The sequence below is a fragment of the Copadichromis virginalis genome, linkage group LG3, assembly GCF_057382275.1.
Source record: "Copadichromis virginalis isolate Kocher_CV1m ecotype Utaka linkage group LG3, C_Virginalis_male_GT1.1, whole genome shotgun sequence".
NCBI lineage: Eukaryota > Metazoa > Chordata > Actinopteri > Cichliformes > Cichlidae > Copadichromis > Copadichromis virginalis.
The window spans coordinates 38,236,592-38,247,132 of NC_140620.1; the positions used below are offsets into that span (position 1 = coordinate 38,236,592).

A 10,541-nucleotide genomic window follows, 5' to 3' on the forward strand; every position below is an offset into this window, starting at 1 on the left:
TGTCGAGCTCCCCCGTCTGGTGGTTACATTGGTTTGATTTTTATTTATTGAGAAGTCGAGATCAGTCGATATTTAAATAAAAACCAAAAACCTCAGACTCGTCTTGGTTCTGTATTTTTATTGCCGCTACGGTGAATACACTTGGTGATTGAACTCTGTTTTTTTTTTGTACCGTCTGCACTGACTCATTACAAACCAATATTATACGACGTATCATCCGATCACAGTCTGTGGTTTCACCATGAATGTGTTTGACCACAGCGAGACAGATGCTCTCTTCCAGTTCTCCCACATATCGCACTCCACCCTGGAGCACTTGAAAAACGTGTACTCAAGCTTGGCAATTTGCATGTGTCTGGCCGCTGTCGGCTTCTACGTCTACATCTATCTGGTCCCACTCCTGGTTACAGTGAGTGCGGTGTCCCCCCTCGCAGTCCTGGGGTTGTTGATCTGTCTTGCGGTGGCTACCCTCACGTCACTGGGGTTGTTTATCTGGTTTGTCATGACCCCCTATAACCCTGAGACAGAAAGGAAAAGACTGGCTATCCTCGAAGGATTTGCCTTGCTCACAGGTTTTAGCCTTGGACCCATACTGGACAGTGTCTTCGCCGTTGATCCGAATATCATCGTGACCGCCTTCGTGGGAACCTCTGTGATTTTCATCTGCTTCACTCTCAGCGCCTTGTGCGACACACACAGGAGCCACCTGTTCCTCCGTGGCACACTCATGTCCGGCTGTTCTATTCTGTTCCTGGTGTCTCTGACGAACGTGTTCTTCGGATCTACGCTTCTGTTTGAGGCGAACACATACCTGGGACCGCTCGTCATGTGCGGATTTGTCCTGTTTAACCTTCCTGCCTTCTTGGGACCTTTTTGTGCCACTGCTATGTGTTAAATGGCTGCCATTTCCACTGTGTTCAGTGGAATATAACCAAACTTGCCACAGGATAGTTTTTACCTGTCAATGTTAATATTCCAGTGTGAATTCCTTAAATCAGCCTAAAATGGCTGAGCAGCAGAAATCCCCACACCCATCACCCTGGGGACCATTTTCTGCCCATTGACTTCCATTATAAATGCTATTTTTCAACCCCAAATTATCATCATATGATTTTATTTTTTCTTCTTTTCTTGGATGTCAATGAAGACTCAGGGCCTTGAAGTTTTAATTTTTAAATTGCAAAAAAAATGCAAAAAAATAATGGCAGGTCAAAATGTATGTTGGTGCCAATCTTTGGTCCATCTAAAGGCCTACTTATAATGACAATCACATATTACTTCAACTGGTTTTTTGTGGAAATATTTAGTTTCGTTTTTTGGTTTTTGGGGCTTATAACACAGGGCGCTCATGTAATAACACTGGGATTTGAAGGGTTAAAACAACGAAAATATAATTAAAACTTTACATGAATATTTCAGGGAGAAGTAGTTTTACAAGGTTGGCTAATTTAAAGTGGAATAAGATATGGATATATGGTCTTTTTATGGCGTGGCTGAGAATGGTCCCTAGGGTGATGGGTGTGAGTTTTTTAAAGGATGGCAGGAGGGTTAATACTCAGCGCATTATCGAGAAAGCGGAGAACGGGGACAAGGACTACATCTGGCACTGTGTGACCTTGTTTATAGATTTCATTAGCGTTTTTAGGAGACTGCTGATCATCCTTTCCACGAAGGAGAAGAACAAGAAGACGTTCTCCGAACGTATTGTGTGCAACATGATAACAACCGATGTGTGAAATGAGTGCGTGTATGCCGTATTATTACATTGCCTAAAAGAACACAAATGCTGCATGCTTCTGTTCATGATTGTTTTATTGTTGACAATAAACAAAGACTGCAACATTGTATGTGGGTTGTTTGTACGCTCGGTGAACAAGGTTATGCTAGAGAGGAGGTTAATGCAGAGCGCCGCGTCTCGCTTTAGCCGGCGTTCTGAGGACTTTGCGATTCCTCAGCTGCAATACGTTGATGTCGTCGGGTTCAGCGGGCGTTCTGAGGACTTTGCGATTCCTCAGCTGCAATACGTTGATGTCGTCGGGTTCAGCGACGACGGCTGGCTTGTCAGCAGTAACGGTGCTCTGAGAGGCAGCTTGGTTCAGCTGCAATGCGTTGGTGTCGTCGGGCTCGGCGATGGCCGGGTCGCCTGCGGCGCCCGTGCTCCGGGAGGCAGCTTGATTCTCAGCATTGTCGGCCGAATCGGAGGCCATTAGCTCTGCGCCCAGAGCGTATAGGCAGATATAGCCCGTTACCTCCGCCATGATATTCCAGACCGGGTCGATGTCCACAACGCCTCGTCTCAAGACGCGAGCGGTCTCGCTGGGACACTTAGCAGTAGGCTCGACCTTGACTCTCACCGTGAAGTCGTGGTCCATTTCAAGAGTGAACCACATTTCGTAATCGTCCTCGGACAAGCCCACATTGTCGTGGCCTGCGCATTTGGGATCGCCCGAAGCCTCGTGTAACTTGTCCACAAACCTTGCTATTGTCCTGGCGGTGACATACAAATCCTTGACGTAATCGGCGTGGTCGACGGGGTGTTCGTGCACGTGACGGAGCATAGCCAGACACCAGCTGTTGTTCCCCGTAGCACTCAGCGAGTGTCTATACAGAGACATGTTAGACATCATGACCTTGAATGTTAAAGTAAATGGCTCGACCGTCTTGGCGAACTCTGCAAACGTGTCCAAGTAGACCTGCCGTTTTGCGGTAGAAGTCGCAGACGATTGCGCACCGTCCAAGAGCACTAGCTGGGCGGTCGGGTTCATCTCGGTGTATTTGTATTATGTTGCTATCCTCTGCAAAGTTCCTACGTCTTGGGTGACGGTGTGACTTGTTCGAATGCCGGTGAACATAGAAGCAGGGGTTCGGTTTTATGTAATCTGTTTAACCATCGGGTAGTTGTAGGGGTAGGGGTAGGTGGGGGTGGTTTACGGATTGGCTGTGCGTGCAGGCACTCCAACTTGCGACTCTCGTTTCTGTTTATGCTGCAAACAAGCGGTGAAAAGGAACGTTATCACATATGAACGGCCCATAATATAATCATTCTACCAATATGTTTTTTTTTTGTTTTGCACATCGGACCAACTCACGAGATGTTCAGCGTGTGCGCCTACAGTAGCTCACCTTTCCCAGCACGATAATATCCGCTTGCCTCTAACCCCCCTCAGTGGACATGCACAAAAGCTGGGCAGAATGGTCAGGGTTTATCCTGGTGACGCTGAGGCAAGAAACGTATAATATCATGTGGAGCGGTCGTACAGGACAAGGTGTCTCTTACACTTTGTCTTTTAACTACCAGCAGACATGCAGCAGACATGCATCACACAGTGGCGAGCGATAGAGCACGTGGAAACAATGTTTCTTCAAGAGAGGATACATGCAGCAACCCAGGACAGAGCACCTTAGATGGTGGACATAACATGGGGAAAACACCACGTATTAGATACACACGTGCACCGAGCGTATCTCGGTGCAAAGCGCGTGTCTTACCCAGAAAATGGCAGAAGTCTAAAAATTAACAGTGCCGGGGAGTCTGTGTCACACATTGATTGTCATGATGATTATCAGTGGTGATGAGAGTTAGGCAAAAAGGATACAAGCGACAGCTACGTTTGTGATTCTCGAGTCCCAGGGAGGGGTTTCGTACATTACAACGCGCACATAGTTGCAAAAGAGCCCTCTCTACAGACTCCGTGCATATACGGACTTGACATGGATTGGTACGACGGGGTGCATTTGAAAGACAGGACTTTTACGGCGCACGAAAGGGACTCACTCGAACGGCACGCTCGTGTGTCGAGTGTAAAAACTAAAAATGGAGAGACGATGGGAGTAAAAGGAACCGTTGTCAAGAGGCCAATGGACTTGAAGTTAACACATTATCATCACATGAATGCCTTGGTGGCTTTACTCTCCTGTCACACGGACCAGAGTTGCGAGTCTATCATTTGTTACCCCGGACGAGAAATACGGAGCGGTAACCCAAAATGACACGGAAGACCACATGTGTACCAACTGTACCTCCATCGTCATTCCTGTCAGATACACGCAGAGGGAACTGCTGATGTAAAGAACAACAACTTGCCGTTTTACGAGAAGACAAGACTAAGAACTTCTTTGAACGATTTGATGTGTCACCGTGACTTTTTGTGCCGCTGAATAGTAGTAATAATGCGATGAATCTTAATGTCCTTTCCTTTTGTCTTTGCGCGGTGTTAGATAAAATTCGAACATATTGCTTGATGTTGTCAACTGCTATGCCTGAGTTCCAGTGTCTGTGACATTTTCACATTTCACGAGTACTTGTCTGTCTGACATGAAAGACCCCAATAAACGTTATGGCTTTCTCCACTTTGGCGATGTTGGTGCTTTTTGTTTTTTTTACAACTTTACAACAGTGACAAATGTTGAACTATGCCTGAGTTCCAGTGTGTGTGTGTGTGTGTGTGTGTGTGACATTTTCAGATTCCATGACAACTTTTCTGTCTGACATGAAAGACTTCAATGAACTTTACGGCTTTCTCGACTTTCGCGGAGTTGGTGCTATTTGTTCATAGAACTCTACGCCAGCGAAAATGTTCAACCTGCGATTCATACATTTTAGATATACTCAATGTCCAAACCTAAAGGCCTCTGGGTGTGATTTATTTTTATTATTATTATTATTATTATTATTATTATTATTATTGTGATTGTGCGGCTTTACGCAGCGCATGTCGGTTTCGAGGCCTTTCGTCACCATTACCAACATCGAAACCGAGAATGTCCGTAAGGCGAAGTCGAGCTTTATGCGGGCCGCCAGGACAGCGGGAAGACTCGAGCGAGAAGAGCGATCGGTGTCACACGCGGGTAATCAACAGCCTGAAACGTGAACTGCTAGAGCTTCAAAACACCTTGGAGTTGGAGCGTACGCAACGCCGGGAGCGAGATGCGCGCGAGTCCGAGTCAACGTCAAACAGACCCAATGTGCCGCACCAATCCCACCGACTGGCAGCCGACCTTGAATTGTGTAAGAAGGAACTAGCGGCAACCAGGCAAGCTTTAGACGAGGCGTGCGAAGAACGGGAGGCCCTTAGGGTCCAACTGTCGACAGTTCAAACGGCATCATCGGCTACCGAAGACGCCGAAAACAAAGCGGACCTTGAAGCCCTGCTTCGCTTGGACTGGGTAGGCAGCCATTATCTAGCGGTGACTCTTCCCGAAGACCACATGTTCAAACCGGGAGAGCCCGTTACTCCGGCGGGGGTCTTGCACAAACTGTACGAGATAAGAATGGGTAGTAGACTGGCCACTGGGTTCACCGTGCTGCTGGAAAATATAAACATTATGCTCTCGCACACGGACCCGCAGTGGTACGCGAAACACTTTGGTTTCCGCTCCGGAACCCGCACCCACGGAAACGACTACATCTCCGCGGACAGGATAGACGCGGACGAATTCGCCTGGCTGCTGTTTGAGTACGGGGCACACGCCCCGCTCGTCGAAGTGTTAGCCGGGCTTCAGACTGTGTTGAGCAGCACAGGTAAAGGCGGCGTGACAACCGCGGCTCTGTGCACAGGCAAGTCCATGTACACGGCGTACGTCGTCTTGTTCCGCGACACCGTGTCTAAGGCCTTTGAGCGATTCGAGCGCGTGCGAGACAGGGCTTACAAGGTTCGAAAGGAGCAAGGTGTGTTGTACATGTCTCTGACTGCAGGATTGGGCCGCGATCTCGACGCGCAGTCGTCATCCTCGCAGGTCGTCCGTAGTAGGGCCTTGCGATCGGTCATCGAAGGCATAGAGGCCCCTTCTCACGTGAACAACCCCACTGCGGATGGTGTAAAACACGCAGACGACCCCTTCAGAGTAGGTGACTCACTGTCGGATTTTCTCAGACGCAAGAGCCGGGTGAACGACCAAGGCAAAGCAGGGCGGGTCCCTGCATTTACCAGCCAACAAGCTCTCGCATATAAGTCTCAACAGGAAAGTGCGGCCAGAGTACACAAACGGGTGGTGTTCGATTCGCCGTGGCCGTAATCGCAACAAATAGCATGGCCGACAATCGACCCGCGGGCAACGCTGCAGGCGAGCCGTCTCGGAAAAGACAACGCGTGGAATCGGAGCAAAGTGATGTGGATAATAACAGACGCGCGGCCATGTTAGCGCTTTCTAGATATTGCCAAGAACAATGGGTCAGGGCTATGACACGCTTGCACATGTGTCGAGGACGCGCGCTGACAGTGGCGTTGCTCAGCGGTGACGCCGGGTGTGGCAAATCGTATGCAATTTCGCTGCTGATCGCGCAGCTGAACAAGATGAACGTGAGCGTGGCCGTTAGCGCCCTGACGAACAAGGCCGCGGGAACCCTAGGGGAAATGTGTTCTATCAAGGACGTGTATACGTTACACAAGCTCATGGGATTTCGAAAAGGACTACTGGATAACAACCTGTCGCTGGAGCGGTTCACCGAGACGTACCGGGAACTGCACTGCGTCGCACTAGCAAAGTTTACGAAAGTGTACCGCTCTAAGCTAATGGAAGACAAACACCTGAACGAACGACACTCGTGCGTCACAGCGAGCCCCGAATCGTGTGCGACCTGCAGTGCTTTGTTTCAAAAACTAAGGGTGTCGACCAAGCCTTCTGAGCAGGCTCCCATGCAAGACGCCCCTCCGTTTCTCGGTGTCAATGTTATCGTGGTGGACGAATACGGCCTGATGACCGCGGACCTGTTGGAACGTACGTTACGTTGCATGGAGTTGTTTTACGGACCGGGAAAGGGACCGTTGGTTATTTTCTCGGGTAGCGTTTCGCAGCTACAGCCGGTGGGTTCTTCTACACGGATATGGGAAGACGGCCGATTCGAGACGTTGTTAGCGCACCGCACGCCGCTGTTTGTCAACAGGAGGCAGTTCCAAGACCCCGAGTACGCCGAGGCTGTGACATATCTTCAATTCAACACTGTGACAGAGCAATCCAAACGGATATTCGCTAGCCAAGCGACTGTCAGCGAACGAGACACGATGGACCCCACGTACCACCCGGACAGGCTGCGTGTATTTCATCAGGATAAACAGCAGAGGGAGTACACGGCGGCGTACATCAAGCATTACACGAAAGACATACGTACCGGAGACAGGTTTCTCAAGGTTACACGTTGCGGCGCCTCGCGCGAAGGCCCAAGAGCCTGGTACGACATTCTGAAACAGGCCGCTCAGGCACTGCCGAAACTGTTCTCGCTACCGCCGTACCGCCCGGGTGTTCGGCCCACGGAGAGGGATTATCTCACCGTGGATCGACTCTGGATCGGCTGTAGAGTGAGGCTGATATGGCACATGGATTCGAACGGGATACAAATAGCAAGTGGCCGAAGGCCCAGCTCTCTTCTGCCTTCCAAAGAGTCTCTGCGACAGGCGAACGAGGCAAAAGCCAGCGACACCGAGGGCGTGATAGTCGACATTAAATTAAAAACGAGTGAGGGATTCAACGTGTTTCACGTGAGGGGAACACAGAGCGGCACGGTCTACAGAGTGAGTCCCTCCGAGTGGCGCTGTCACAACTGGGTGGTGGCCACCCACCCGCTGGCGTGTTTGTTGGCCATGAACACATACGACTGTCAAGGCTGTACAGTTCACGGTCAGGTGCTGTACCACCCCCCTAAGTACTTTGCGAGTTCGCCTATTAAACCCTCGGTGTATGTGGTGTTGACCAGGGTGGTGAACCGAGAAAACCTACGGATGACAAACTGTAACTTTGCTAACAAGGTGGGACGTGTTGATTTTTATAACGACAACCTGGTGATGTATCGTAAGAGAGTGAAGATGAACTACTCGTGCTGAAAGGGTGCTTGTGTGGGGTTTTTTGGTTTGGTTTTTTTTTTTTTACAAGGCCGAGATGGATGGAGATTGTTGGCACAGACTGACGTTGGAAGAAATGATACTCCTGACATGTTCGACCGGCTCGCGGGGAAATACTGGCGCCGATAACACGGTTCACACCGACCGGCTCTTCGCGGCTAACAACACACCACCTAAGCGGTTGGCACAAGATGACTTGGAGACGTACATAGTTGCTCGTTGGTGCCCTTGGTTCTCTCGGTCGTTTGGACCTCTGTCTGATTGTGACATGAACACGCTCGCGGTCAAATTGCTCAGATCGTCAAAGTGTCGCAACAGTACGACTGCACTAGAAATACTTACTGCGGTGGCAATCGTATTGACTCGGCCTAACCTTACACAGCGACCGCACAGCTGCGATCGCACTCTGGCTAAGAGGTTGCTATTCAAAGATTGAAGTGTCCACGAATAAGCGCTAGCAAGCCATGTCGTCCACGCGAGTACATCGACCTATACGGATCTACACGCACGGTCTCACTGAGCGGAAAAACCCCTCCAAGGATGTTCCTTTCGGCAGTTACAAATACAATTCAGCAAACAACGACTTGCCCGGGGGGTTATTCCACTTTGTTCGCGACGGAGACCTATATGTGCCTACGCTACACGGACTGAACGCGGAATACATTCAAACTCTAAAGGATGTGGCCGTGTGCTCCGCCAACAGTTCCATGGCCAGTAGGCCGTTTCTCAACGCTCCTCACATGTACGAAGTCGAACTGATCAACACGGGCCACGAGCAATTGCAACAAGGCGACCGATTCACCGTTCAGCTACCAAACCAACGCGACAGGGCCGCTCAGTTAGAAGCGCCCTTGGACCCCGGGTATGATCTGCACGTCAATAAGGGCATATGGGGAGGATTGCTGGCCACTAGGCGGGTGAACACCGAAACCGGAGGAGACTGCGTCGAAGAGTTGCTACGCGCTATAAAGGACGACGAGACGTTCGACGTGTTCGAGCTCATGTCGCCTTACACGCCAAATAGCACGCTATCGATGCTTACCCTGGTAGCCAACGGAGGTGGCTACCAGCGTGTACCAGACCTGTGTCGTGCGAATGCAGCGGACGCCGCGAACGGAGAACTCAACCAGACGAACGTTGAAGCAGTTATCGACGACAGTCACGTAAAACAATATCTGAGAACTGTGATACGCCATGCCCTGACCATAGTGGAAAGCGTCCAGGGGTTTGCCTGCGGACAAGTTATTAGAGCTTGTAAAGGATACACAACTAGTCCTATTCATACCGGGGAGAGGTTCTGCGCACAGCTGAATGTAAACCGTTGGCTTTCGTGACAAACGCGTTTGTGCAGTACCAATATAAATGTATGTATGTGTGTGTGTGTGTGTGTGTGTGTTGATCTCAAGAATAAACGACATGAAAACAACCCACATGTGTTGAGTGTACTTTATTCACATTGCGAGATACACCATCCACTTAGCGTGGCAAGTCATTTGAACTGTGCGAGTACTTCTTGACGTAAGTTGGGTCGAGTCGATAAGGATGGCCGTGAGACAGCCGATCAGCTTGTAGGGTTTTGCGATGGCTTTTCAATTTCTGTTTCAGGCGGTGTTCCACAGACCTGTCCTTTGTCACCACCGTTTGCTCTGGGGGTTCTCGGCGCTCCGAGTCGCCTGGGGTATCCTCTTCGATTGTGCTCTTTGGCCCGCCGAGTTCGGAATCCTCCGAGGGTTCTCTGCCGCTGCTGCTACTGCTGCTCCGCAGATCCCCTCGACGGCCTTTTGTGTCCTCTGTGTGTAACGCTTGTAACCATCGAGATGTCGGCGGTTGCGTCGCGAAACCCCGGCGGTGTAATCGCACTTTGTCTTTCGGGGTCTTAGAATACCAGGGATTTAGGTCCCAGGGTACGGTTTCGTCGTTGTCGTCCAATACAGTGGGCCTGCATCGTAGTCCAGTGAATGCGCCGCAGTTGCGGTAGGGGGGAGCGATGCCCAGGCGCCACCTGCCTTTCTGCGCGCCACCGGTCATGACGCTGGTGTCGCTCTGAACGCACGTACGTACAGATAGCACTTACCGAACCACAGCATAGTATTCGCCAATACCAGGGCACGCAGAGTTAATGCTACCAAATCCAACAGGGTCTCCTTGTTGCACTTTCGAATGCCACTGGCCATGGTGCCGGGCGGCGATCTGTAAGCACGTACTCGCAGAAAAAGTACTCGACGCCCACACCAGGGGCCCGCAGAGTTAATGTAGTGTAATCCAAGAGCTGCTCCGCGGTCCTCGTGAGCGCAGGCTTCAGATCACACGTTATCCGGGCGGTTTCATTGTAGTAGTAGTACTATCTGCGTGAATCTGATGAGCACCACGTACATAGCAATCGCTGGGATCCCGAACAACAGGGCGGATGAATCTGTCACTGGATTAAACGCCAGATGAGCCGTATTGTAAAGCAGTAGGAGCAGCGATAGGATAGCCCAACCGACAGGGGCCTGATTGTGCTGGTGTCGATTTATTATCGGTATCTCCTTTTGTCTACCAAATGCGTCGTGCTCACGTCGGTCGTCGAAAGTGGTGTGCAATGCACGAGCTTCTCTGCAAAGTGCTAACACCTCCGCGTTGCCCGTCGTCGCTACGGCAGAGTACTGCAATTGCCTGATCGTCTCGCTTAGCACCTTGAGTTCCACGGTGCAGTAGGACCACACG

The 10,541-nt window shown here is 50.5% G+C and overlaps 1 pseudogene; it reads left to right on the plus strand.

Annotated features, from left to right (window-relative positions):
* The first annotated feature begins 241 nt into the window (after positions 1-241).
* Positions 242-1,736, plus strand: LOC146714570 (putative Bax inhibitor 1 pseudogene; annotated as a pseudogene).
* The last annotated feature ends 8,805 nt before the right edge of the window (positions 1,737-10,541 follow it).